This window comes from Myxine glutinosa, chromosome 13 (assembly GCF_964187855.1).
Source record: "Myxine glutinosa chromosome 13, kmMyxGlut1.1, whole genome shotgun sequence".
In the NCBI taxonomy this organism is placed as follows: domain Eukaryota; kingdom Metazoa; phylum Chordata; class Myxini; order Myxiniformes; family Myxinidae; genus Myxine; species Myxine glutinosa.
Window position 1 is genome coordinate 98,806,497 of NC_136273.1, and position 24,565 is coordinate 98,831,061.

Sequence of the window (24,565 nt, forward strand, 5' to 3'; positions counted from 1 at the left end):
CACTTGTGTTGGTGCAGGAAACCACTTTTGCACTTGTATTAGTGTGGAAAAACCACTTTTTGCACTTGTGTTAGTGTTGAAAAACCACTTTTCGCACTTGTGTTAGTGTTGAAAAACCACTTTTGGCACTTGTGTTAGTGTTGAAAAACCACTTTTCGCACTTCTGTTAGTGTTGAAAAACCACTTTTCGCACTTGTGTTGGTGCAGGAAACCACTTTTGCACTTGTATTAGTGTGGAAAAAACACTTTTTGCACTTGTGATAGTGTTGAAAAACCACTTTGCGCACTTGTGTTAGTGTTGAAAAACCACTTTTCGCACTTGTGTTGGTGCAGGAAACCACTTTTGCACTTGTATTAGTGTGGAAAAACCACTTTTCGCACTTCTGTTAGTGTTGAAAAACCACTTTTCGCACTTGTGTTAGTGTTGAAAAACCACTTTTCGCACTTGTGTTGGTGCAGGAAACCACTTTTGCACTTGTATTAGTGTGGAAAAAACACTTTTTGCACTTGTTTTAGTGTTGAAAAACCACTTTTCGCACTTGTGTTGGTGCAGGAAACCACTTTTGCACTTGTATTAGTGTGGAAAAACACTTTTTGCACTTGTGATAGTGTTGAAAAACCACTTTTCGCATTTGTGTTAGTGTTGAAAAACCACTTTTCGCACTTGTGTTGGTGCAGGAAACCACTTTTGCACTTGTATTAGTGTGGAAAAACCACTTTTCGCACTTGTGTTAGTGTTGAAAAACCACTTTTCGCACTTGTGTTAGTGTTGAAAAACCACTTTTCGCACTTGTGTTGGTGCAGGAAACCACTTTTGCATTTGTATTAGTGTGGAAAAAACACTTCTTGCACTTGTGATAGTGTTGAAAAACCACTTTTCGCACTTGTGTTGGTGCAGGCAACCACTTTTGCACTTGTATTAGTGTGGAAAAAACACTTTTTGCACTTGTGATAGTGTTGAAAAACCACTTTTCGCACTTGTGTTAGTGTTGAAAAACCACTTTTCGCACTTGTGTTGGTGCAGGAAACCACTTTTGCACTTGTATTAGTGTGGAAAAAACACTTTTTGCACTTGTGATAGTGATGAAAAACCACTTTTCGCACTTGTGTTAGTGTTGAAAAACCACTTTTCGCACTTGTGTTGGTGCAGGAAACCACTTTTGCACTTGTATTAGTGTGGAAAAACCACTTTTCGCACTTGTGTTAGTGTTGAAAAACCACTTTTCGCACTTGTGTTAGTGTTGAAAAACCACTTTTCGCACTTGTGTTGGTGCAGGAAACCACTTTTGCACTTGTATTAGTGTGGAAAAAACACTTTTTGCACTTGTGATAGTGTTGAAAAACCACTTTTCGCACTTGTATTAATGTTGAAAAACCACTTTTAGCACTTATTTTAGTGTTGAAAAACCACTTTTCGCACTTGTGTTGGTGCAGGAAACCACTTTTGCACTTGTATTAGTGTGGAAAAAACACTTTTTGCACTTGTGATAGTGTTGAAAAACCACTTTTCGCACTTGTGTTAGTGTTGAAAAACCACTTTTCGCACTTGTGTTGGTGCAGGAAACCACTTTTGCACTTGTATTATTGTGGAAAAAACACTTTTCGCACTTGTGTTAGTGTTGAAAAACCACTTTTCGCACTGGTGTTAGTGTTGAAAAACCACTTTTCGCACTTGTGTTGGTGCAGGAAACCACTTTTGCACTTGTATTAGTGTGGAAAAAACACATTTTGCACTTGTGATAGTGTTGAAAAACCACTTTTCGCACTTGTGTTAGTGTTGAAAAACCACTTTTTGCACTTGTGTTGGTGCAGGAAACCACTTTTGCACTTGTATTAGTGTGGAAAACCACTTTTCGCACTTGTGTTAGTGTTGAAAAACCACTTTTCGCACTTGTGTTAGTGTTGAAAAACCACTTTTCGCACTTGTGTTGGTGCAGGAAACCACTTTTGCACTTGCATTAGTGTGGAAAAAACACATTTTGCACTTGTGATAGTGTTGAAAAACCACTTTTCGCACTTGTGTTAGTGTTGAAAAACCACTTTTCGCACTTGTGTTAGTGTTGAAAAACCACTTTTCGCACTTGTGTTAGTGTTGAAAAAACACTTTTCGCACTTGTGTTAGTGTTGAAAAAACACTTTTCGCACTTGTGTTGGTGCAGGAAACCACTTTTGCACTTGTATCAGTGTGGAAAAAACACTTTTCGCACTTGTGTTAGTGTTGAAAAACCACTTTTCGCACTTGTGTTAGTGTTGAAAAACCACTTTTCGCACTTGTGTTAGTGTTGAAAAACCACTTATCGCACTTGTGTTGGTGCAGGAAACCACTTTGCACTTGTATTAGTGTGGAAAAAACACTTTTTGCACTTGTGATAGTGTTGAAAAACCACTTTTCGCACTTGTGTTAGTGTTGAAAAACCAATTTTCGCACTTGTATTAGTGTTGAAAAACCACTTTTCGCACTTGTGTTGGTGCAGGAAACCACTTTTGCACTTGTATTAGTGTGGAAAAACCACTTTTTGCACTTGTGTTAGTGTTGAAAAACCACTTTTCGCACTTGTGTTAGTGTTGAAAAAACACTTTTGGCACTTGTGTTAGTGTTGAAAAACCACTTTTCGCACTTCTGTTAGTGTTGAAAAACCACTTTTCGCACTTGTGTTGGTGCAGGAAACCACTTTTGCACTTGTATTAGTGTGGAAAAAACACTTTTTGCACTTGTGATAGTGTTGAAAAACCACTTTTCGCACTTGTGTTAGTGTTGAAAAACCACTTTTCGCACTTGTGTTGGTGCAGGAAACCACTTTTGCACTTGTATTAGTGTGGAAAAACCACTTTTCGCACTTCTGTTAGTGTTGAAAAACCACTTTTCGCACTTGTGTTAGTGTTGAAAAACCACTTTTCGCACTTGTGTTGGTGCAGGAAACCACTTTTGCACTTGTATTAGTGTGGAAAAAACACTTTTTGCACTTGTTTTAGTGTTGAAAAACCACTTTTCGCACTTGTGTTGGTGCAGGAAACCACTTTTGCACTTGTATTAGTGTGGAAAAAACACTTTTTGCACTTGTGATAGTGTTGAAAAACCACTTTTCGCATTTGTGTTAGTGTTGAAAAACCACTTTTCGCACTTGTGTTGGTGCAGGAAACCACTTTTGCACTTGTATTAGTGTGGAAAAACCACTTTTCGCACTTGTGTTAGTGTTGAAAAACCACTTTTCGCACTTGTGTTAGTGTTGAAAAACCACTTTTCGCACTTGTGTTGGTGCAGGAAACCACTTTTGCATTTGTATTAGTGTGGAAAAAACACTTCTTGCACTTGTGATAGTGTTGAAAAACCACTTTTCGCACTTGTGTTGGTGCAGGCAACCACTTTTGCACTTGTATTAGTGTGGAAAAAACACTTTTTGCACTTGTGATAGTGTTGAAAAACCACTTTTCGCACTTGTGTTAGTGTTGAAAAACCACTTTTCGCACTTGTGTTGGTGCAGGAAACCACTTTTGCACTTGTATTAGTGTGGAAAAAACACTTTTTGCACTTGTGATAGTGATGAAAAACCACTTTTCGCACTTGTGTTAGTGTTGAAAAACCACTTTTCGCACTTGTGTTGGTGCAGGAAACCACTTTTGCACTTGTATTAGTGTGGAAAAACCACTTTTCGCACTTGTGTTAGTGTTGAAAAACCACTTTTCGCACTTGTGTTGGTGCAGGAAACCACTTTTGCACTTGTATTAGTGTGGAAAAAACACTTTTTGCACTTGTGATAGTGTTGAAAAACCACTTTTCGCACTTGTGTTAGTGTTGAAAAACCACTTTTAGCACTTGTGTTAGTGTTGAAAAACCACTTTTCGCACTTGTGTTGGTGCAGGAAACCACTTTTGCACTTGTATTAGTGTGGAAAAAACACTTTTTGCACTTGTGATAGTGTTGAAAAACCACTTTTCGCACTTGTGTTAGTGTTGAAAAACCACTTTTCGCACTTGTGTTGGTGCAGGAAACCACTTTTGCACTTGTATTATTGTGGAAAAAACACTTTTCGCACTTGTGTTAGTGTTGAAAAACCACTTTTCGCACTGGTGTTAGTGTTGAAAAACCACTTTTCGCACTTGTGTTGGTGCAGGAAACCACTTTTGCACTTGTATTAGTGTGGAAAAAACACATTTTGCACTTGTGATAGTGTTGAAAAACCACTTTTCGCACTTGTGTTAGTGTTGAAAAACCACTTTTTGCACTTGTGTTGGTGCAGGAAACCACTTTTGCACTTGTATTAGTGTGGAAAACCACTTTTCGCACTTGTGTTAGTGTTGAAAAACCACTTTTCGCACTTGTGTTAGTGTTGAAAAACCACTTTTCGCACTTGTGTTGGTGCAGGAAACCACTTTTGCACTTGTATTAGTGTGGAAAAAACACTTTTTGCACTTGTGATAGTGTTGAAAAACCACTTTTCGCACTTGTGTTAGTGTTGAAAAACCACTTGTCGCACTTGTGTTAGTGTTGAAAAACCACTTTTCGCACTTGTGTTGGTGCAGGAAACCACTTTTGCACTTGTATTAGTGTGGGAAAAACACTTTTTGCACTTGTGATAGTGTTGAAAAACCACTTTTCGCACTTGTGTTAGTGTTGAAAAACCACTTTTCGCACTTGTGTTGGTGCAGGAAACCACTTTTGCACTTGTATTAGTGTGGAAAAACCACTTTTCGCACTTGTGTTAGTGTTGAAAAACCACTTTTCACACTTGTGTTAGTGTTGAAAAACCACTTTTCGCACTTGTGTTGGTGCAGGAAACCACTTTTGCATTTGTATTAGTGTGGAAAAAACACTTTTTGCACTTGTGATAGTGTTGAAAAACCACTTTTCGCACTTGTGTTAGTGTTGAAAAACCACTTTTCGCACTTGTATTAGTGTTGAAAAACCACTTTTCGCACTTGTGTTGGTGCAGGCAACCACTTTTGCACTTGTATTAGTGTGGAAAAAACACTTTTTGCACTTGTGATAGTGTTGAAAAACCACTTTTCGCACTTGTGTTAGTGTTGAAAAACCACTTTTCGCACTTGTGTTGGTGCAGGAAACCACATTTGCACTTGTATTAGTGTGGAAAAAACACTTTTCGCACTTGTGTTAGTGTTGAAAAACCACTTTTCGCACTTGTGTTAGTGTTGAAAAACCACTTTTCGCACTTGTGTTGGTGCAGGAAACCACTTTTGCACTTGCATTAGTGTGGAAAAAAACACATTTTGCACTTGTGATAGTGTTGAAAAACCACTTTTCGCACTTGTGTTAGTGTTGAAAAACCACTTTTCGCACTTGTGTTAGTGTTGAAAAACCACTTTTCGCACTTGTGTTAGTGTTGAAAAAACACTTTTCGCACTTGTGTTAGTGCTGAAAAAACACTTTTCGCACTTGTGTTGGTGCAGGAAACCACTTTTGCACTTGTATCAGTGTGGAAAAAACACTTTTCGCACTTGTGTTAGTGTTGAAAAACCACTTTTCGCACTTGTGTTAGTGTTGAAAAACCACTTTTCGCACTTGTGTTAGTGTTGAAAAACCACTTATCGCACTTGTGTTGGTGCAGGAAACCACTTTGCACTTGTATTAGTGTGGAAAAAACACTTTTTGCACTTGTGATAGTGTTGAAAAACCACTTTTCGCACTTGTGTTAGTGTTGAAAAACCAATTTTCGCACTTGTATTAGTGTTGAAAAACCACTTTTCGCACTTGTGTTGGTGCAGGAAACCACTTTTGCACTTGTATTAGTGTGGAAAAACCACTTTTGCACTTGTGTTAGTGTTGAAAAACCACTTTTCGCACTTGTGTTAGTGTTGAAAAACCACTTTTGGCACTTGTGTTAGTGTTGAAAAACCACTTTTCGCACTTCTGTTAGTGTTGAAAAACCACTTTTCGCACTTGTGTTGGTGCAGGAAACCACTTTTGCACTTGTATTAGTGTGGAAAAAACACTTTTTGCACTTGTGATAGTGTTGAAAAACCACTTTTCGCACTTGTGTTAGTGTTGAAAAACCACTTTTCGCACTTGTGTTGGTGCAGGAAACCACTTTTGCACTTGTATTAGTGTGGAAAAACCACTTTTCGCACTTCTGTTAGTGTTGAAAAACCACTTTTCGCACTTGTGTTAGTGTTGAAAAACCACTTTTCGCACTTGTGTTGGTGCAGGAAACCACTTTTGCACTTGTATTAGTGTGGAAAAAACACTTTTTGCACTTGTTTTAGTGTTGAAAAACCACTTTTCGCACTTGTGTTGGTGCAGGAAACCACTTTTGCACTTGTATTAGTGTGGAAAAAACACTTTTTGCACTTGTGATAGTGTTGAAAAACCACTTTTCGCATTTGTGTTAGTGTTGAAAAACCACTTTTCGCACTTGTGTTGGTGCAGGAAACCACTTTTGCACTTGTATTAGTGTGGAAAAACCACTTTTCGCACTTGTGTTAGTTTTGAAAAACCACTTTTCGCACTTGTGTTAGTGTTGAAAAACCACTTTTCGCACTTGTGTTGGTGCAGGAAACCACTTTTGCATTTGTATTAGTGTGGAAAAAACACTTCTTGCACTTGTGATAGTGTTGAAAAACCACTTTTCGCACTTGTGTTGGTGCAGGCAACCACTTTTGCACTTGTATTAGTGTGGAAAAAACACTTTTTGCACTTGTGATAGTGTTGAAAAACCACTTTTCGCACTTGTGTTAGTGTTGAAAAACCACTTTTCGCACTTGTGTTGGTGCAGGAAACCACTTTTGCACTTGTATTAGTGTGGAAAAAACACTTTTTGCACTTGTGATAGTGATGAAAAACCACTTTTCGCACTTGTGTTAGTGTTGAAAAACCACTTTTCGCACTTGTGTTGGTGCAGGAAACCACTTTTGCACTTGTATTAGTGTGGAAAAACCACTTTTCGCACTTGTGTTAGTGTTGAAAAACCACTTTTCGCACTTGTGTTAGTGTTGAAAAACCACTTTTCGCACTTGTGTTGGTGCAGGAAACCACTTTTGCACTTGTATTAGTGTGGAAAAAACACTTTTTGCACTTGTGATAGTGTTGAAAAACCACTTTTCGCACTTGTATTAGTGTTGAAAAACCACTTTTAGCACTTGTGTTAGTGTTGAAAAACCACTTTTCGCACTTGTGTTGGTGCAGGAAACCACTTTTGCACTTGTATTAGTGTGGAAAAAACACTTTTTGCACTTGTGATAGTGTTGAAAAACCACTTTTCGCACTTGTGTTAGTGTTGAAAAACCACTTTTCGCACTTGTGTTGGTGCAGGAAACCACTTTTGCACTTGTATTATTGTGGAAAAAACACTTTTCGCACTTGTGTTAGTGTTGAAAAACCACTTTTCGCACTGGTGTTAGTGTTGAAAAACCACTTTTCGCACTTGTGTTGGTGCAGGAAACCACTTTTGCACTTGTATTAGTGTGGAAAAAACACATTTTGCACTTGTGATAGTGTTGAAAAACCACTTTTCGCACTTGTGTTAGTGTTGAAAAACCACTTTTTGCACTTGTGTTGGTGCAGGAAACCACTTTTGCACTTGTATTAGTGTGGAAAACCACTTTTCGCACTTGTGTTAGTGTTGAAAAACCACTTTTCGCACTTGTGTTAGTGTTGAAAAACCACTTTTCGCACTTGTGTTGGTGCAGGAAACCACTTTTGCACTTGCATTAGTGTGGAAAAAAACACATTTTGCACTTGTGATAGTGTTGAAAAACCACTTTTCGCACTTGTGTTAGTGTTGAAAAACCACTTTTCGCACTTGTGTTAGTGTTGAAAAACCACTTTTCGCACTTGTGTTAGTGTTGAAAAAACACTTTTCGCACTTGTGTTAGTGTTGAAAAAACACTTTTCGCACTTGTGTTGGTGCAGGAAACCACTTTTGCACTTGTATCAGTGTGGAAAAAACACTTTTCGCACTTGTGTTAGTGTTGAAAAACCACTTTTCGCACTTGTGTTAGTGTTGAAAAACCACTTTTCGCACTTGTGTTAGTGTTGAAAAACCACTTATCGCACTTGTGTTGGTGCAGGAAACCACTTTGCACTTGTATTAGTGTGGAAAAAACACTTTTTGCACTTGTGATAGTGTTGAAAAACCACTTTTCGCACTTGTGTTAGTGTTGAAAAACCAATTTTCGCACTTGTATTAGTGTTGAAAAACCACTTTTCGCACTTGTGTTGGTGCAGGACACCACTTTTGCACTTGTATTAGTGTGGAAAAACCACTTTTTGCACTTGTGTTAGTGTTGAAAAACCACTTTTCGCACTTGTGTTAGTGTTGAAAAACCACTTTTGGCACTTGTGTTAGTGTTGAAAAACCACTTTTCGCACTTCTGTTAGTGTTGAAAAACCACTTTTCGCACTTGTGTTGGTGCAGGAAACCACTTTTGCACTTGTATTAGTGTGGAAAAAACACTTTTTGCACTTGTGATAGTGTTGAAAAACCACTTTTCGCACTTGTGTTAGTGTTGAAAAACCACTTTTCGCACTTGTGTTGGTGCAGGAAACCACTTTTGCACTTGTATTAGTGTGGAAAAACCACTTTTCGCACTTCTGTTAGTGTTGAAAAACCACTTTTCGCACTTGTGTTAGTGTTGAAAAACCACTTTTCGCACTTGTGTTGGTGCAGGAAACCACTTTTGCACTTGTATTAGTGTGGAAAAAACACTTTTTGCACTTGTTTTAGTGTTGAAAAACCACTTTTCGCACTTGTGTTGGTGCAGGAAACCACTTTTGCACTTGTATTAGTGTGGAAAAAACACTTTTTGCACTTGTGATAGTGTTGAAAAACCACTTTTCGCATTTGTGTTAGTGTTGAAAAACCACTTTTCGCACTTGTGTTGGTGCAGGAAACCACTTTTGCACTTGTATTAGTGTGGAAAAACCACTTTTCGCACTTGTGTTAGTGTTGAAAAACCACTTTTCGCACTTGTGTTAGTGTTGAAAAACCACTTTTCGCACTTGTGTTGGTGCAGGAAACCACTTTTGCATTTGTATTAGTGTGGAAAAAACACTTCTTGCACTTGTGATAGTGTTGAAAAACCACTTTTCGCACTTGTGTTGGTGCAGGCAACCACTTTTGCACTTGTATTAGTGTGGAAAAAACACTTTTTGCACTTGTGATAGTGTTGAAAAACCACTTTTCGCACTTGTGTTAGTGTTGAAAAACCACTTTTCGCACTTGTGTTGGTGCAGGAAACCACTTTTGCACTTGTATTAGTGTGGAAAAACCACTTTTCGCACTTGTGTTAGTGTTGAAAAACCACTTTTCGCACTTGTGTTAGTGTTGAAAAACCACTTTTCGCACTTGTGTTGGTGCAGGAAACCACTTTTGCACTTGTATTAGTGTGGAAAAAACACTTTTTGCACTTGTGATAGTGTTGAAAAACCACTTTTCGCACTTGTGTTAGTGTTGAAAAACCACTTTTAGCACTTGTGTTAGTGTTGAAAAACCACTTTTCGCACTTGTGTTGGTGCAGGAAACCACTTTTGCACTTGTATTAGTGTGGAAAAAACACTTTTTGCACTTGTGATAGTGTTGAAAAACCACTTTTCGCACTTGTGTTAGTGTTGAAAAACCACTTTTCGCACTTGTGTTGGTGCAGGAAACCACTTTTGCACTTGTATTATTGTGGAAAAAACACTTTTCGCACTTGTGTTAGTGTTGAAAAACCACTTTTCGCACTGGTGTTAGTGTTGAAAAACCACTTTTCGCACTTGTGTTGGTGCAGGAAACCACTTTTGCACTTGTATTAGTGTGGAAAAAACACATTTTGCACTTGTGATAGTGTTGAAAAACCACTTTTCGCACTTGTGTTAGTGTTGAAAAACCACTTTTTGCACTTGTGTTGGTGCAGGAAACCACTTTTGCACTTGTATTAGTGTGGAAAACCACTTTTCGCACTTGTGTTAGTGTTGAAAAACCACTTTTCGCACTTGTGTTAGTGTTGAAAAACCACTTTTCGCACTTGTGTTGGTGCAGGAAACCACTTTTGCACTTGTATTAGTGTGGAAAAAACACTTTTTGCACTTGTGATAGTGTTGAAAAACCACTTTTCGCACTTGTGTTAGTGTTGAAAAACCACTTGTCGCACTTGTGTTAGTGTTGAAAAACCACTTTTCGCACTTGTGTTGGTGCAGGAAACCACTTTTGCACTTGTATTAGTGTGGAAAAACCACTTTTCGCACTTGTGTTAGTGTTGAAAAACCACTTTTCGCACTTGTGTTGGTGCAGGAAACCACTTTTGCACTTGTATTAGTGTGGAAAAAACACTTTTTGCACTTGTGATAGTGTTGAAAAACCACTTTTCGCACTTGTGTTAGTGTTGAAAAACCACTTTTCGCACTTGTGTTAGTGTTGAAAAAACACTTTTCGCACTTGTGTTGGTGCAGGAAACCACTTTTGCACTTGTATTAGTGTGGAAAAAACACTTTTCGCACTTGTGTTAGTGTTGAAAAACCACTTTTCGCACTTCTGTTAGTGTTGAAAAACCACTTTTCGCACTTGTGTTAGTGTTGAAAAACCACTTATCGCACTTGTGTTGGTGCAGGAAACCACTTTTGCACTTGTATTAGTGTGGAAAAAACACTTTTTGCACTTGTGATAGTGTTGAAAAACCACTTTTCGCACTTGTGTTAGTGTTGAAAAACCACTTTTCGCACTTGTGTTGGTGCAGGAAACCACTTTTGCACTTGTATGAGTGTGGAAAAAACACTTTTTGCACTTGTGATAGTGTTGAAAAACCACTTTTCGCACTTGTGTTAGTGTTGAAAAACCACTTTTCGCACTTGTGTTGGTGCAGGAAACCACTTTTGCACTTGTATTAGTGTGGAAAAACCACTTTTCGCACTTGTGTTAGTGTTGAAAAACCACTTTTCGCACTTGTGTTGGTGCAGGAAACCACTTTTGCACTTGTATTAGTGTGGAAAAAACACTTTTTACACTTGTGATAGTGTTGAAAACCACTTTTCGCACTTGTGTTAGTGTTGAAAAACCACTTTTCGCACTTGTGTTGGTGCAGGAAACCACTTTTGCACTTGTATTAGTGTGGAAATAACACTTTTTGCACTTGTATTAGTGTGGAAAAACCACTTTTTGCACTTGTGTTAGTGTTGAAAAACCACTTTTCGCACTTGTGTTAGTGTTGAAAAACCACTTTTCGCACTTGTGTTGGTGCAGGAAACCACTTTTGCACTTGTATTAGTGTGGAAATAACACTTTTTGCACTTGTATTAGTGTGGAAAAACCACTTTTTGCACTTGTGTTAGTGTTGAAAAACCACTTTTCGCACTTGTGTTAGTGTTGAAAAACCACTTTTCGCACTTGTGTTAGTGTTGAAAAACCACTTTTCGCACTTCTGTTAGTGTTGAAAAACCACTTTTCGCACTTGTGTTGGTGCAGGAAACCACTTTTGCACTTGTATTAGTGTGGAAAAAACACTTTTTGCACTTGTGATAGTGTTGAAAAACCACTTTTCGCACTTGTGTTAGTGTTGAAAAACCACTTTTCGCAGTTGTGTTGGTGCAGGAAACCACTTTTTCACTTGTATTAGTGTGGAAAAACCATTTTTTGCACTTGTGTTAGTGTTGAAAAACCACTTTTCGCACTTGTGTTGGTGCAGGAAACCACTTTTGCACTTGTATTAGTGTGGAAAAAACACTTTTTGCACTTGTGATAGTGTTGAAAAACCACTTTTCGCACTTGTGTTAGTGTTGAAAAACCACTTTTCGCACTTGTGTTGGTGCAGGAAACCACTTTTGCACTTGTATTAGTGTGGAAAAACCATTTTTCGCACTTGTGTTAGTGTTGAAAACCACTTTTCGCACTTGTGTTAGTGTTGAAAAACCACTTTTTGCACTTGTTTTAGTGTTGAAAAACCACTTTTCGCACTTGTGTTGGTGCAGGAAACCACTTTTGCACTTGTATTAGTGTGGGAAAAACACTTTTTGCACTTGTGATAGTGTTGAAAAACCACTTTTCGCACTTGTGTTAGTGTTGAAAAACCACTTTTCGCACTTGTGTTGGTGCAGGAAACCACTTTTGCACTTGTATTAGTGTGGAAAAACCACTTTTCGCACTTGTGTTAGTGTTGAAAAACCACTTTTCGCACTTGTGTTAGTGTTGAAAAACCACTTTTCGCACTTGTGTTGGTGCAGGAAACCACTTTTGCACTTGTATTAGTGTGGAAAAAACACTTTTTGCACTTGTGATAGTGTTGAAAAACCACTTTTCACACTTGTGTTAGTGTTGAAAAACCACTTTTCGCACTTGTGTTAGTGTTGAAAAACCACTTTTCGCACTTGTGTTGGTGCAGGAAACCACTTTTGCACTTGTATTAGTGTGGAAAAAACACTTTTTGCACTTGTGATAGTGTTGAAAAACCACTTTTCGCACTTGTGTTAGTGTTGAAAAACCACTTTTCGCACTTGTGTTAGTGTTGAAAAACCACTTTACGCACTTGTGTTGGTGCAGGAAACCACTTTTGCACTTGTATTAGTGTGGAAAAAACACTTTTTGCACTTGTATTAGTGTGGAAAAACCACTTTTCGCACTTGTGTTAGTGTTGAAAAACCACTTTTCGCACTTGTGTTAGTGTTGAAAAACCACTTTTCGCACTTGTGTTGGTGCAGGAAACCACTTTTGCACTTGTATTAGTGTGGAAAAAACACTTTTTGCACTTGTTTTAGTGTTGAAAAACCACTTTTCGCACTTGTGTTGGTGCAGGAAACCACTTTTGCACTTGTATTAATGTGGAAAAAACACTTTTTGCACTTGTGATAGTGTTGAAAAACCACTTTTCGCATTTGTGTTAGTGTTGAAAAACCACTTTTCGCACTTGTGTTGGTGCAGGAAACCACTTTTGCACTTGTATTAGTGTGGAAAAACCACTTTTCGCACTTGTGTTAGTGTTGAAAAACCACTTTTCGCACTTGTGTTGGTGCAGGAAACCACTTTTGCATTTGTATTAGTGTGGAAAAAACACTTTTTGCACTTGTGATAGTGTTGAAAAACCACTTTTCGCACTTGTGTTGGTGCAGGCAACCACTTTTGCACTTGTATTAGTGTGGAAAAAACACTTTTTGCACTTGTGATAGTGTTGAAAAACCACTTTTCGCACTTGTGTTAGTGTTGAAAAACCACTTTTCGCACTTGTGTTGGTGCAGGAAACCACTTTTGCACTTGTATTAGTGTGGAAAAAACACTTTTTGCACTTGTGATAGTGATGAAAAACCACTTTTCGCACTTGTGTTAGTGTTGAAAAACCACTTTTCGCACTTGTGTTGGTGCAGGAAACCACTTTTGCACTTGTATTAGTGTGGAAAAACCACTTTTCGCACTTGTGTTAGTGTTGAAAAACCACTTTTCGCACTTGTGTTAGTGTTGAAAAACCACTTTTCGCACTTGTGTTGGTGCAGGAAACCACTTTTGCACTTGTATTAGTGTGGAAAAAACACTTTTTGCACTTGTGATAGTGTTGAAAAACCACTTTTCGCACTTGTGTTAGTGTTGAAAAACCACTTTTAGCACTTGTGTTAGTGTTGAAAAACCACTTTTCGCACTTGTGTTGGTGCAGGAAACCACTTTTGCACTTGTATTAGTGTGGAAAAAACACTTTTTGCACTTGTGATAGTGTTGAAAAACCACTTTTCGCACTTGTGTTAGTGTTGAAAAACCACTTTTCGCACTTGTGTTGGTGCAGGAAACCACTTTTGCACTTGTATTAGTGTGGAAAAAACACTTTTCGCACTTGTGTTAGTGTTGAAAAACCACTTTTCGCACTGGTGTTAGTGTTGAAAAACCACTTTTCGCACTTGTGTTGGTGCAGGAAACCACTTTTGCACTTGTATTAGTGTGGAAAAAACACATTTTGCACTTGTGATAGTGTTGAAAAACCACTTTTCGCACTTGTGTTAGTGTTGAAAAACCACTTTTTGCACTTGTGTTGGTGCAGGAAACCACTTTTGCACTTGTATTAGTGTGGAAAACCACTTTTCGCACTTGTGTTAGTGTTGAAAAACCAGTTTTCGCACTTGTGTTAGTGTTGAAAAACCACTTTTCGCACTTGTGATGGTGCAGGAAACCACTTTTGCACTTGTATTAGTGTGGAAAAAACACTTTTTGCACTTGTGATAGTGTTGAAAAACCACTTTTCGCACTTGTGTTAGTGTTGAAAAACCACTTGTCGCACTTGTGTTAGTGTTGAAAAACCACTTTTCGCACTTGTGTTGGTGCAGGAAACCACTTTTGGCACTTGTGTTAGTGTTGAAAAACCACTTTTCGCCCTTGTGTTAGTGTTGAAAAACCACTTTTCGCACTTGTGTTGGTGCAGGAAACCACTTTTGCACTTGTATTAGTGTGGAAAAAACACTTTTTGCACTTGTGATAGTGTTGAAAAACCACTTTTCGCACTTGTGTTAGTGTTGAAAAACCACTTTTCGCACTTGTGTTAGTGTTGAAAAAACACTTTTCGCACTTGTGTTGGTGCAGGAAACCACTTTTGCACTTGTATTAGTGTGGAAAAAACACTTTTCGCACTTGTGTTAGTGTTGAAAAACCACTTTTCGCACTTCTGTTAGTGTTGAAAAACCACTTTTCGCACTTGTGTTAGTGTTGAAAAACCACTTATCGCACTTGTGTTGGTGCAGGAAACCACTTTTGCACTTGTATTAGTGTGGAAAAAACACTTTTTGCACTTGTGATAGTGTTGAAAAACCACTTTTCGCACTTGTGTTAGTGTTGAAAAACCACTTTTCGCACTTGTGTTGGTGCAGGAAACCACTTTTGCACTTGTATGAGTGTGGAAAAAACACTTTTTGCACTTGTGATAGTGTTGAAAAACCACTTTTCGCACTTGTGTTAGTGTTGAAAAACCACTTTTCGCACTTGTGTTGGTGCAGGAAACCACTTTTGCACTTGTATTAGTGTGGAAAAACCACTTTTCGCACTTGTGTTAGTGTTGAAAAACCACTTTTCGCACTTGTGTTAGTGTTGAAAAACCACTTTTCGCACTTGTGTTGGTGCAGGAAACCACTTTTGCACTTGTATTAGTGTGGAAAAAACACTTTTTACACTTGTGATAGTGTTGAAAAACCACTTTTCGCACTTGTGTTAGTGTTGAAAAATCACTTTTCGCACTTGTGTTAGTGTTGAAAAACCACTTTTCGCACTTGTGTTGGTGCAGGAAACCACTTTTGCACTTGTATTAGTGTGGAAAAAACACTTTTTGCACTTGTATTAGTGTGGAAAAACCACTTTTTGCACTTGTGTTAGTGTTGAAAAACCACTTTTCGCACTTGTATTAGTGTTGAAAAACCACTTTTCGCACTTGTGTTAGTGTTGAAAAACCACTTTTCGCACTTCTGTTAGTGTTGAAAAACCACTTTTCGCACTTGTGTTGGTGCAGGAAACCACTTTTGCACTTGTATTAGTGTGGAAAAAACACTTTTTGCACTTGTGATAGTGTTGAAAAACCACTTTTCGCACTTGTGTTAGTGTTGAAAAACCACTTTTCGCAGTTGTGTTGGTGCAGGAAACCACTTTTGCACTTGTATTAGTGTGGAAAAACCATTTTTCGCACTTGTGTTAGTGTTGAAAAACCACTTTTCGCACTTGTGTTGGTGCAGGAAACCACTTTTGCACTTGTATTAGTGTGGAAAAAACACTTTTTGCACTTGTGATAGTGTTGAAAAACCACTTTTCGCACTTGTGTTAGTGTTGAAAAACCACTTTTCGCACTTGTGTTGGTGCAGGAAACCACTTTTGCACTTGTATTAGTGTGGAAAAACCATTTTTCGCACTTGTGTTAGTGTTGAAAAACCACTTTTCGCACTTGTGTTGGTGCAGGAAACCACTTTTGCACTTGTATTAGTGTGGAAAAAACACTTTTTGCACTTGTGATAGTGTTGAAAAACCACTTTTCGCACTTGTGTTAGTGTTGAAAAACCACTTTTCGCACTTGTGTTGGTGCAGGAAACCACTTTTGCACTTGTATTAGTGTGGAAAAACCATTTTTCGCACTTGTGTTAGTGTTGAAAAACCACTTTTCGCACTTGTGTTGGTGCAGGAAACCACTTTTGCACTTGTATTAGTGTGGAAAAAACACTTTTTGCACTTGTGATAGTGTTGAAAAACCACTTTTCGCACTTGTGTTAGTGTTGAAAAACCACTTTTCGCACTTGTGTTGGTGCAGGAAACCACTTTTGCACTTGTATTAGTGTGGAAAAACCATTTTTCGCACTTGTGTTATTGTTGAAAACCACTTTTCGCACTTGTGTTAGTGTTGAAAAACCACTTTTCGCACTTGTGTTGGTGCAGGAAACCACTTTTGCACTTGTATTAGTGTGGAAAAAACACTTTTTGCACTTGTTTTAGTGTTGAAAAACCACTTTTCGCACTTGTGTTGGTGCAGGAAACCACTTTTGCACTTGTGATAGTGTTGAAAAACCACTTTTCGCACTTGTGTTAGTGTTGAAAAACCACTTGTCGCACTTGTGTTAGTGTTGAAAAACCACTTTTCGCACTTGTGTTGGTGCAGGAAACCACTTTTGGCACTTGTGTTAGTGTTGAAAAACCACTTTTCGCCCTTGTGTTAGTGTTGAAAAACCACTTTTCGCACTTGTGTTGGTGCAGGAAACCACTTTTGCACTTGTATTAGTGTGGAAAAAACACTTTTTGCACTTGTGATAGTGTTGAAAAACCACTTTTCGCACTTGTGTTAGTGTTGAAAAACCACTTTTCGCACTTGTGTTAGTGTTGAAAAAACACTTTTCGCACTTGTGTTGGTGCAGGAAACCACTTTTGCACTTGTATTAGTGTGGAAAAAACACTTTTCGCACTTGTGTTAGTGTTGAAAAACCACTTTTCGCACTTCTGTTAGTGTTGAAAAACCACTTTTCGCACTTGTGTTAGTGTTGAAAAACCACTTATCGCACTTGTGTTGGTGCAGGAAACCACTTTTGCACTTGTATTAGTGTGGAAAAAACACTTTTTGCACTTGTGATAGTGTTGAAAAACCACTTTTCGCACTCGTGTTAGTGTTGAAAAACCACTTTTCGCACTTGTGTTGGTGCAGGAAACCACTTTTGCACTTGTATGAGTGTGGAAAAAACACTTTTTGCACTTGTGATAGTGTTGAAAAACCACTTTTCGCACTTGTGTTAGTGTTGAAAAACCACTTTTCGCACTTGTGTTGGTGCAGGAAACCACTTTTGCACTTGTATTAGTGTGGAAAAAACACTTTTTACACTTGTGATAGTGTTGAAAAACCACTTTTCGCACTCGTGTTAGTGTTGAAAAACCACTTTTCGCACTTGTGTTGGTGCAGGAAACCACTTTTGCACTTGTATGAGTGTGGAAAAAACACTTTTTGCACTTGTGATAGTGTTGAAAAACCACTTTTCGCACTTGTGTTAGTGTTGAAAAACCACTTTTCGCACTTGTGTTGGTGCAGGAAACCACTTTTGCACTTGTATTAGTGTGGAAAAAACACTTTTTACACTTGTGATAGTGTTGAAAAACCACTTTTCGCACTTGTGTTAGTGTTGAAAAATCACTTTTCGCACTTGTGTTAGTGTTGAAAAACCACTTTTCGCACTTGTGTTGGTGCAGGAAACCACTTTTGCACTTGTATTAGTGTGGAAAAAACACTTTTTGCACTTGTATTAGTGTGGAAAAACCACTTTTTGCACTTGTGTTAGTGTTGAAAAACCACTTTTCGCACTTGTATTAGTGTTGAAAAACCACTTTTCGCACTTGTGTTAGTGTTGAAAAACCACTTTTCGCACTTCTGTTAGTGTTGAAAAACCACTTTTCGCACTTGTGTTGGTGCAGGAAACCACTTTTGCACTTGTATTAGTGTGGAAAAAACACTTTTTGCACTTGTGATAGTGTTGAAAAACCACTTTTCGCACTTGTGTTAGTGTTGAAAAACCACTTTTCGCAGTTGTGTTGGTGCAGGAAACCACTTTTGCACTTGTATTAGTGTGGAAAAACCATTTTTCGCACTTGTGTTAGTGTTGAAAAACCACTTTTCGCACTTGTGTTGGTGCAGGAAACCACTTTTGCACTTGTATTAGTGTGGAAAAAAACACTTTTTGCACTTGTGATAGTGTTGAAAAACCACTTTTCGCACTTGTGTTAGTGTTGAAAAACCACTTTTCGCACTTGTGTTGGTGCAGGAAACCACTTTTGCACTTGTATTAGTGTGGAAAAAACACTTTTTGCACTTGTGATAGTGTTGAAAAACCACTTTTCGCACTTGTGTTAGTGTTGAAAAACCACTTTTCGCACTTGTGTTAGTGTTGAAAAAACACTTTTCGCACTTGTGTTGGTGCAGGAAACCACTTTTGCACTTGTATTAGTGTGGAAAAAACACTTTTCGCACTTGTGTTAGTGTTGAAAAACCACTTTTCGCACTTCTGTTAGTGTTGAAAAACCACTTTTCGCACTTGTGTTAGTGTTGAAAAACCACTTATCGCACTTGTGTTGGTGCAGGAAACCACTTTTGCACTTGTATTAGTGTGGAAAAAACACTTTTTGCACTTGTGATAGTGTTGAAAAACCACTTTTCGCACTTGTGTTAGTGTTGAAAAACCACTTTTCGCACTTGTGTTGGTGCAGGAAACCACTTTTGCACTTGTATGAGTGTGGAAAAAACACTTTTTGCACTTGTGATAGTGTTGAAAAACCACTTTTCGCACTTGTGTTAGTGTTGAAAAACCACTTTTCGCACTTGTGTTGGTGCAGGAAACCACTTTTGCACTTGTATTAGTGTGGAAAAACCACTTTTCGCACTTGTGTTAGTGTTGAAAAACCACTTTTCGCACTTGTGTTAGTGTTGAAAAACCACTTTTGGCACTTGTGTTGGTGCAGGAAACCACTTTTGCACTTGTATTAGTGTGGAAAAAACACTTTTTACACTTGTGATAGTGTTGAAAAACCACTTTTCGCACTTGTGTTAGTGTTGAAAAATCACTTTTCGCACTTGTGTTAGTGTTGAAAAACCACTTTTCGCACTTGTGTTGGTGCAGGAAACCACTTTTGCACTTGTATTAGTGTGGAAAAAACACTTTTTGCACTTGTATTAGTGTGGAAAAACCACTTTTTGCACTTGTGTTAGTGTTGAAAAACCACTTTTCGCACTTGTATTAGTGTTGAAAAACCACTTTTCGCACTTGTGTTAGTGTTGAAAAACCACTTTTCGCACTTCTGTTAGTGTTGAAAAACCACTTTTCGCACTTGTGTTGGTGCAGGAAACCACTTTTGCACTTGTATTAGTGTGGAAAAAACACTTTTTGCACTTGTGATAGTGTTGAAAAACCACTTTTCGCACTTGTGTTAGTGTTGAAAAACCACTTTTCGCAGTTGTGTTGGTGCAGGAAACCACTTTTGCACTTGTATTAGTGTGGAAAAACCATTTTTCGCACTTGTGTTAGTGTTGAAAAACCACTTTTCGCACTTGTGTTGGTGCAGGAAACCACTTTTGCACTTGTATTAGTGTGGAAAAAACACTTTTTGCACTTGTGATAGTGTTGAAAAACCACTTTTCGCACTTGTGTTAGTGTTGAAAAACCACTTTTCGCACTTGTGTTGGTGCAGGAAACCACTTTTGCACTTGTATTAGTGTGGAAAAACCATTTTTCGCACTTGTGTTAGTGTTGAAAAACCACTTTTCGCACTTGTGTTGGTGCAGGAAACCACTTTTGCACTTGTATTAGTGTGGAAAAAACACTTTTTGCACTTGTGATAGTGTTGAAAAACCACTTTTCGCACTTGTGTTAGTGTTGAAAAACCACTTTTCGCACTTGTGTTGGTGCAGGAAACCACTTTTGCACTTGTATTAGTGTGGAAAAACCATTTTTCGCACTTGTGTTAGTGTTGAAAAACCACTTTTCGCACTTGTGTTGGTGCAGGAAACCACTTTTGCACTTGTATTAGTGTGGAAAAAACACTTTTTGCACTTGTGATAGTGTTGAAAAACCACTTTTCGCACTTGTGTTAGTGTTGAAAAACCACTTTGCGCACTTGTGTTGGTGCAGGAAACCACTTTTGCACTTGTATTAGTGTGGAAAAACCATTTTTCGCACTTGTGTTAGTGTTGAAAACCACTTTTCGCACTTGTGTTAGTGTTGAAAAACCACTTTTCGCACTTGTGTTGGTGCAGGAAACCACTTTTGCACTTGTATTAGTGTGGAAAAAACACTTTTTGCACTTGTTTTAGTGTTGAAAAACCACTTTTCGCACTTGTGTTGGTGCAGGAAACCACTTTTGCACTTGTGATAGTGTTGAAAAACCACTTTTCGCACTTGTGTTAGTGTTGAAAAACCACTTGTCGCACTTGTGTTAGTGTTGAAAAACCACTTTTCGCACTTGTGTTGGTGCAGGAAACCACTTTTGGCACTTGTGTTAGTGTTGAAAAACCACTTTTCGCCCTTGTGTTAGTGTTGAAAAACCACTTTTCGCACTTGTGTTGGTGCAGGAAACCACTTTTGCACTTGTATTAGTGTGGAAAAAACACTTTTTGCACTTGTGATAGTGTTGAAAAACCACTTTTCGCACTTGTGTTAGTGTTGAAAAACCACTTTTCGCACTTGTGTTAGTGTTGAAAAAACACTTTTCGCACTTGTGTTGGTGCAGGAAACCACTTTTGCACTTGTATTAGTGTGGAAAAAACACTTTTCGCACTTGTGTTAGTGTTGAAAAACCACTTTTCGCACTTCTGTTAGTGTTGAAAAACCACTTTTCGCACTTGTGTTAGTGTTGAAAAACCACTTATCGCACTTGTGTTGGTGCAGGAAACCACTTTTGCACTTGTATTAGTGTGGAAAAAACACTTTTTGCACTTGTGATAGTGTTGAAAAACCACTTTTCGCACTCGTGTTAGTGTTTAAAAACCACTTTTCGCACTTGTGTTGGTGCAGGAAACCACTTTTGCACTTGTATGAGTGTGGAAAAAACACTTTTTGCACTTGTGATAGTGTTGAAAAACCACTTTTCGCACTTGTGTTAGTGTTGAAAAACCACTTTTCGCACTTGTGTTGGTGCAGGAAACCACTTTTGCACTTGTATTAGTGTGGAAAAAACACTTTTTACACTTGTGATAGTGTTGAAAAACCACTTTTCGCACTCGTGTTAGTGTTGAAAAACCACTTTTCGCACTTGTGTTGGTGCAGGAAACCACTTTTGCACTTGTATGAGTGTGGAAAAAACACTTTTTGCACTTGTGATAGTGTTGAAAAACCACTTTTCGCACTTGTGTTAGTGTTGAAAAACCACTTTTCGCACTTGTGTTGGTGCAGGAAACCACTTTTGCACTTGTATTAGTGTGGAAAAAACACTTTTTACACTTGTGATAGTGTTGAAAAACCACTTTTCGCACTTGTGTTAGTGTTGAAAAATCACTTTTCGCACTTGTGTTAGTGTTGAAAAACCACTTTTCACACTTGTGTTGGTGCAGGAAACCACTTTTGCACTTGTATTAGTGTGGAAAAAACACTTTTTGCACTTGTATTAGTGTGGAAAAACCACTTTTTGCACTTGTGTTAGTGTTGAAAAACCACTTTTCGCACTTGTATTAGTGTTGAAAAACCACTTTTCGCACTTGTGTTAGTGTTGAAAAACCACTTTTCGCACTTCTGTTAGTGTTGAAAAACCACTTTTCGCACTTGTGTTGGTGCAGGAAACCACTTTTGCACTTGTATTAGTGTGGAAAAAACACTTTTTGCACTTGTGATAGTGTTGAAAAACCACTTTTCGCACTTGTGTTAGTGTTGAAAAACCACTTTTCGCAGTTGTGTTGGTGCAGGAAACCACTTTTGCACTTGTATTAGTGTGGAAAAACCATTTTTCGCACTTGTGTTAGTGTTGAAAAACCACTTTTCGCACTTGTGTTGGTGCAGGAAACCACTTTTTCACTTGTATTAGTGTGGAAAAAACACTTTTTGAACTTGTGATAGTGTTGAAAAACCACTTTTCGCACTTGTGTTAGTGTTGAAAAACCACTTTTCGCACTTGTGTTGGTGCAGGAAACCACTTTTGCACTTGTATTAGTGTGGAAAAACCATTTTTCGCACTTGTGTTAGTGTTGAAAACCACTTTTTGCACTTGTGTTAGTGTTGAAAAACCACTTTTCGCACTTGTGTTGGTGCAGGAAACCACTTTTGCACTTGTATTAGTGTGGAAAAACCATTTTTCGCACTTGTGTTAGTGTTGAAAAACCACTTTTCGCACTTGTGTTGGTGCAGGAAACCACTTTTGCACTTGTATTAGTGTGGAAAAAACACTTTTTGCACTTGTGATAGTGTTGAAAAACCACTTTTCGCACTTGTGTTAGTGTTGAAAAACCACTTTTCGCACTTGTGTTGGTGCAGGAAACCACTTTTGCACTTGTATTAGTGTGGAAAAACCATTTTTCGCACTTGTGTTAGTGTTGAAAACCACTTTTCGCACTTGTGTTAGTGTTGAAAAACCACTTTTCGCACTTGTGTTGGTGCAGGAAACCACTTTTGCACTTGTATTAGTGTGGAAAAAACACTTTTTGCACTTGTTTTAGTGTTGAAAAACCACTTTTCGCACTTGTGTTGGTGCAGGAAACCACTTTTGCACTTGTATTAGTGTGGGAAAAACACTTTTTGCACTTGTGATAGTGTTGAAAAACCACTTTTCGCACTTGTGTTAGTGTTGAAAAACCACTTTTCGCACTTGTGTTGGTGCAGGAAACCACTTGTGCACTTGTATTAGTGTGGAAAAACCACTTTTCGCACTTGTGTTAGTGTTGAAAAACCACTTTTCGCACTTGTGTTAGTGTTGAAAAACCACTTTTCGCACTTGTGTTGGTGCAGGAAACCACTTTTGCACTTGTATTAGTGTGGAAAAAACACTTTTTGCACTTGTGATAGTGTTTAAAAACCACTTTTCACACTTGTGTTAGTGTTGAAAAACCACTTTTCGCACCTGTGTTAGTGTTGAAAAACCACTTTTCGCACTTGTGTTGGTACAGGAAACCACTTTTGCACTTGTATTAGTGTGGAAAAAACACTTTTTGCACTTGTGATAGTGTTGAAAAACCACTTTTCGCACTTGTGTTAGTGTTGAAAAACCACATTTCGCACTTGTGTTAGTGTTGAAAAACCACTTTTCGCACTTGTGTTGGTGCAGGAAACCACTTTTGCACTTGTATTAGTGTGGAAAAAACACTTTTTGCACTTGTATTAGTGTGGAAAAACCACTTTTCGCACTTGTGTTAGTGTTGAAAAACCACTTTTCGCACTTGTGTTAGTGTTGAAAAACCACTTTTCGCACTTGTGTTGGTGCAGGAAACCACTTTTGCACTTGTATTAGTGTGGAAAAAACACTTTTTGCACTTGTTTTAGTGTTGAAAAACCACTTTTCGCACTTGTGTTGGTGCAGGAAACCACTTTTGCACTTGTATTAGTGTGGAAAAAACACTTTTTGCACTTGTGATAGTGTTGAAAAACCACTTTTCGCATTTGTGTTAGTGTTGAAAAACCACTTTTCGCACTTGTGTTGGTGCAGGAAACCACTTTTGCACTTGTATTAGTGTGGAAAAACCACTTTTCGCACTTGTGTTAGTGTTGAAAAACCACTTTTCGCACTTGTGTTAGTGTTGAAAAACCACTTTTCGCACTTGTGTTGGTGCAGGAAACCACTTTTGCATTTGTATTAGTGTGGAAAAAACACTTTTTGCACTTGTGATAGTGTTGAAAAACCACTTTTCGCACTTGTGTTGGTGCAGGCAACCACTTTTGCACTTGTATTAGTGTGGAAAAAACACTTTTTGCACTTGTGATAGTGATGAAAAACCACTTTTCGCACTTGTGTTAGTGTTGAAAAACCACTTTTCGCACTTGTGTTGGTGCAGGAAACCACTTTTGCACTTGTATTAGTGTGGAAAAACCACTTTTCGCACTTGTGTTAGTGTTGAAAAACCACTTTTCGCACTTGTGTTAGTGTTGAAAAACCACTTTTCGCACTCGTGTTAGTGTTGAAAAACCACTTTTCGCACTTGTGTTGGTGCAGGAAACCACTTTTGCACTTGTATTAGTGTTGAAAAACCACTTTTCGCACTTGTGTTAGTGTTGAAAAACCACTTTTAGCACTTGTGTTAGTGTTGAAAAACCACTTTTCGCACTTGTGTTGGTGCAGGAAACCACTTTTGCACTTGTATTAGTGTGGAAAAAACACTTTTTGCACTTGTGATAGTGTTGAAAAACCACTTTTCGCACTTGTGTTAGTGTTGAAAAACCACTTTTCGCACTTGTGTTGGTGCAGGAAACCACTTTTGCACTTGTATTAGTGTGGAAAAAACACTTTTCGCACTTGTGTTAGTGTTGAAAAACCACTTTTCGCACTGGTGTTAGTGTTGAAAAACCACTTTTCGCACTTGTGTTGGTGCAGGAAACCACTTTTGCACTTGTATTAGTGTGGAAAAAACACATTTTGCACTTGTGATAGTGTTGAAAAACCACTTTTCGCACTTGTGTTAGTGTTGAAAAACCACTTTTTGCACTTGTGTTGGTGCAGGAAACCACTTTTGCACTTGTATTCGTGTGGAA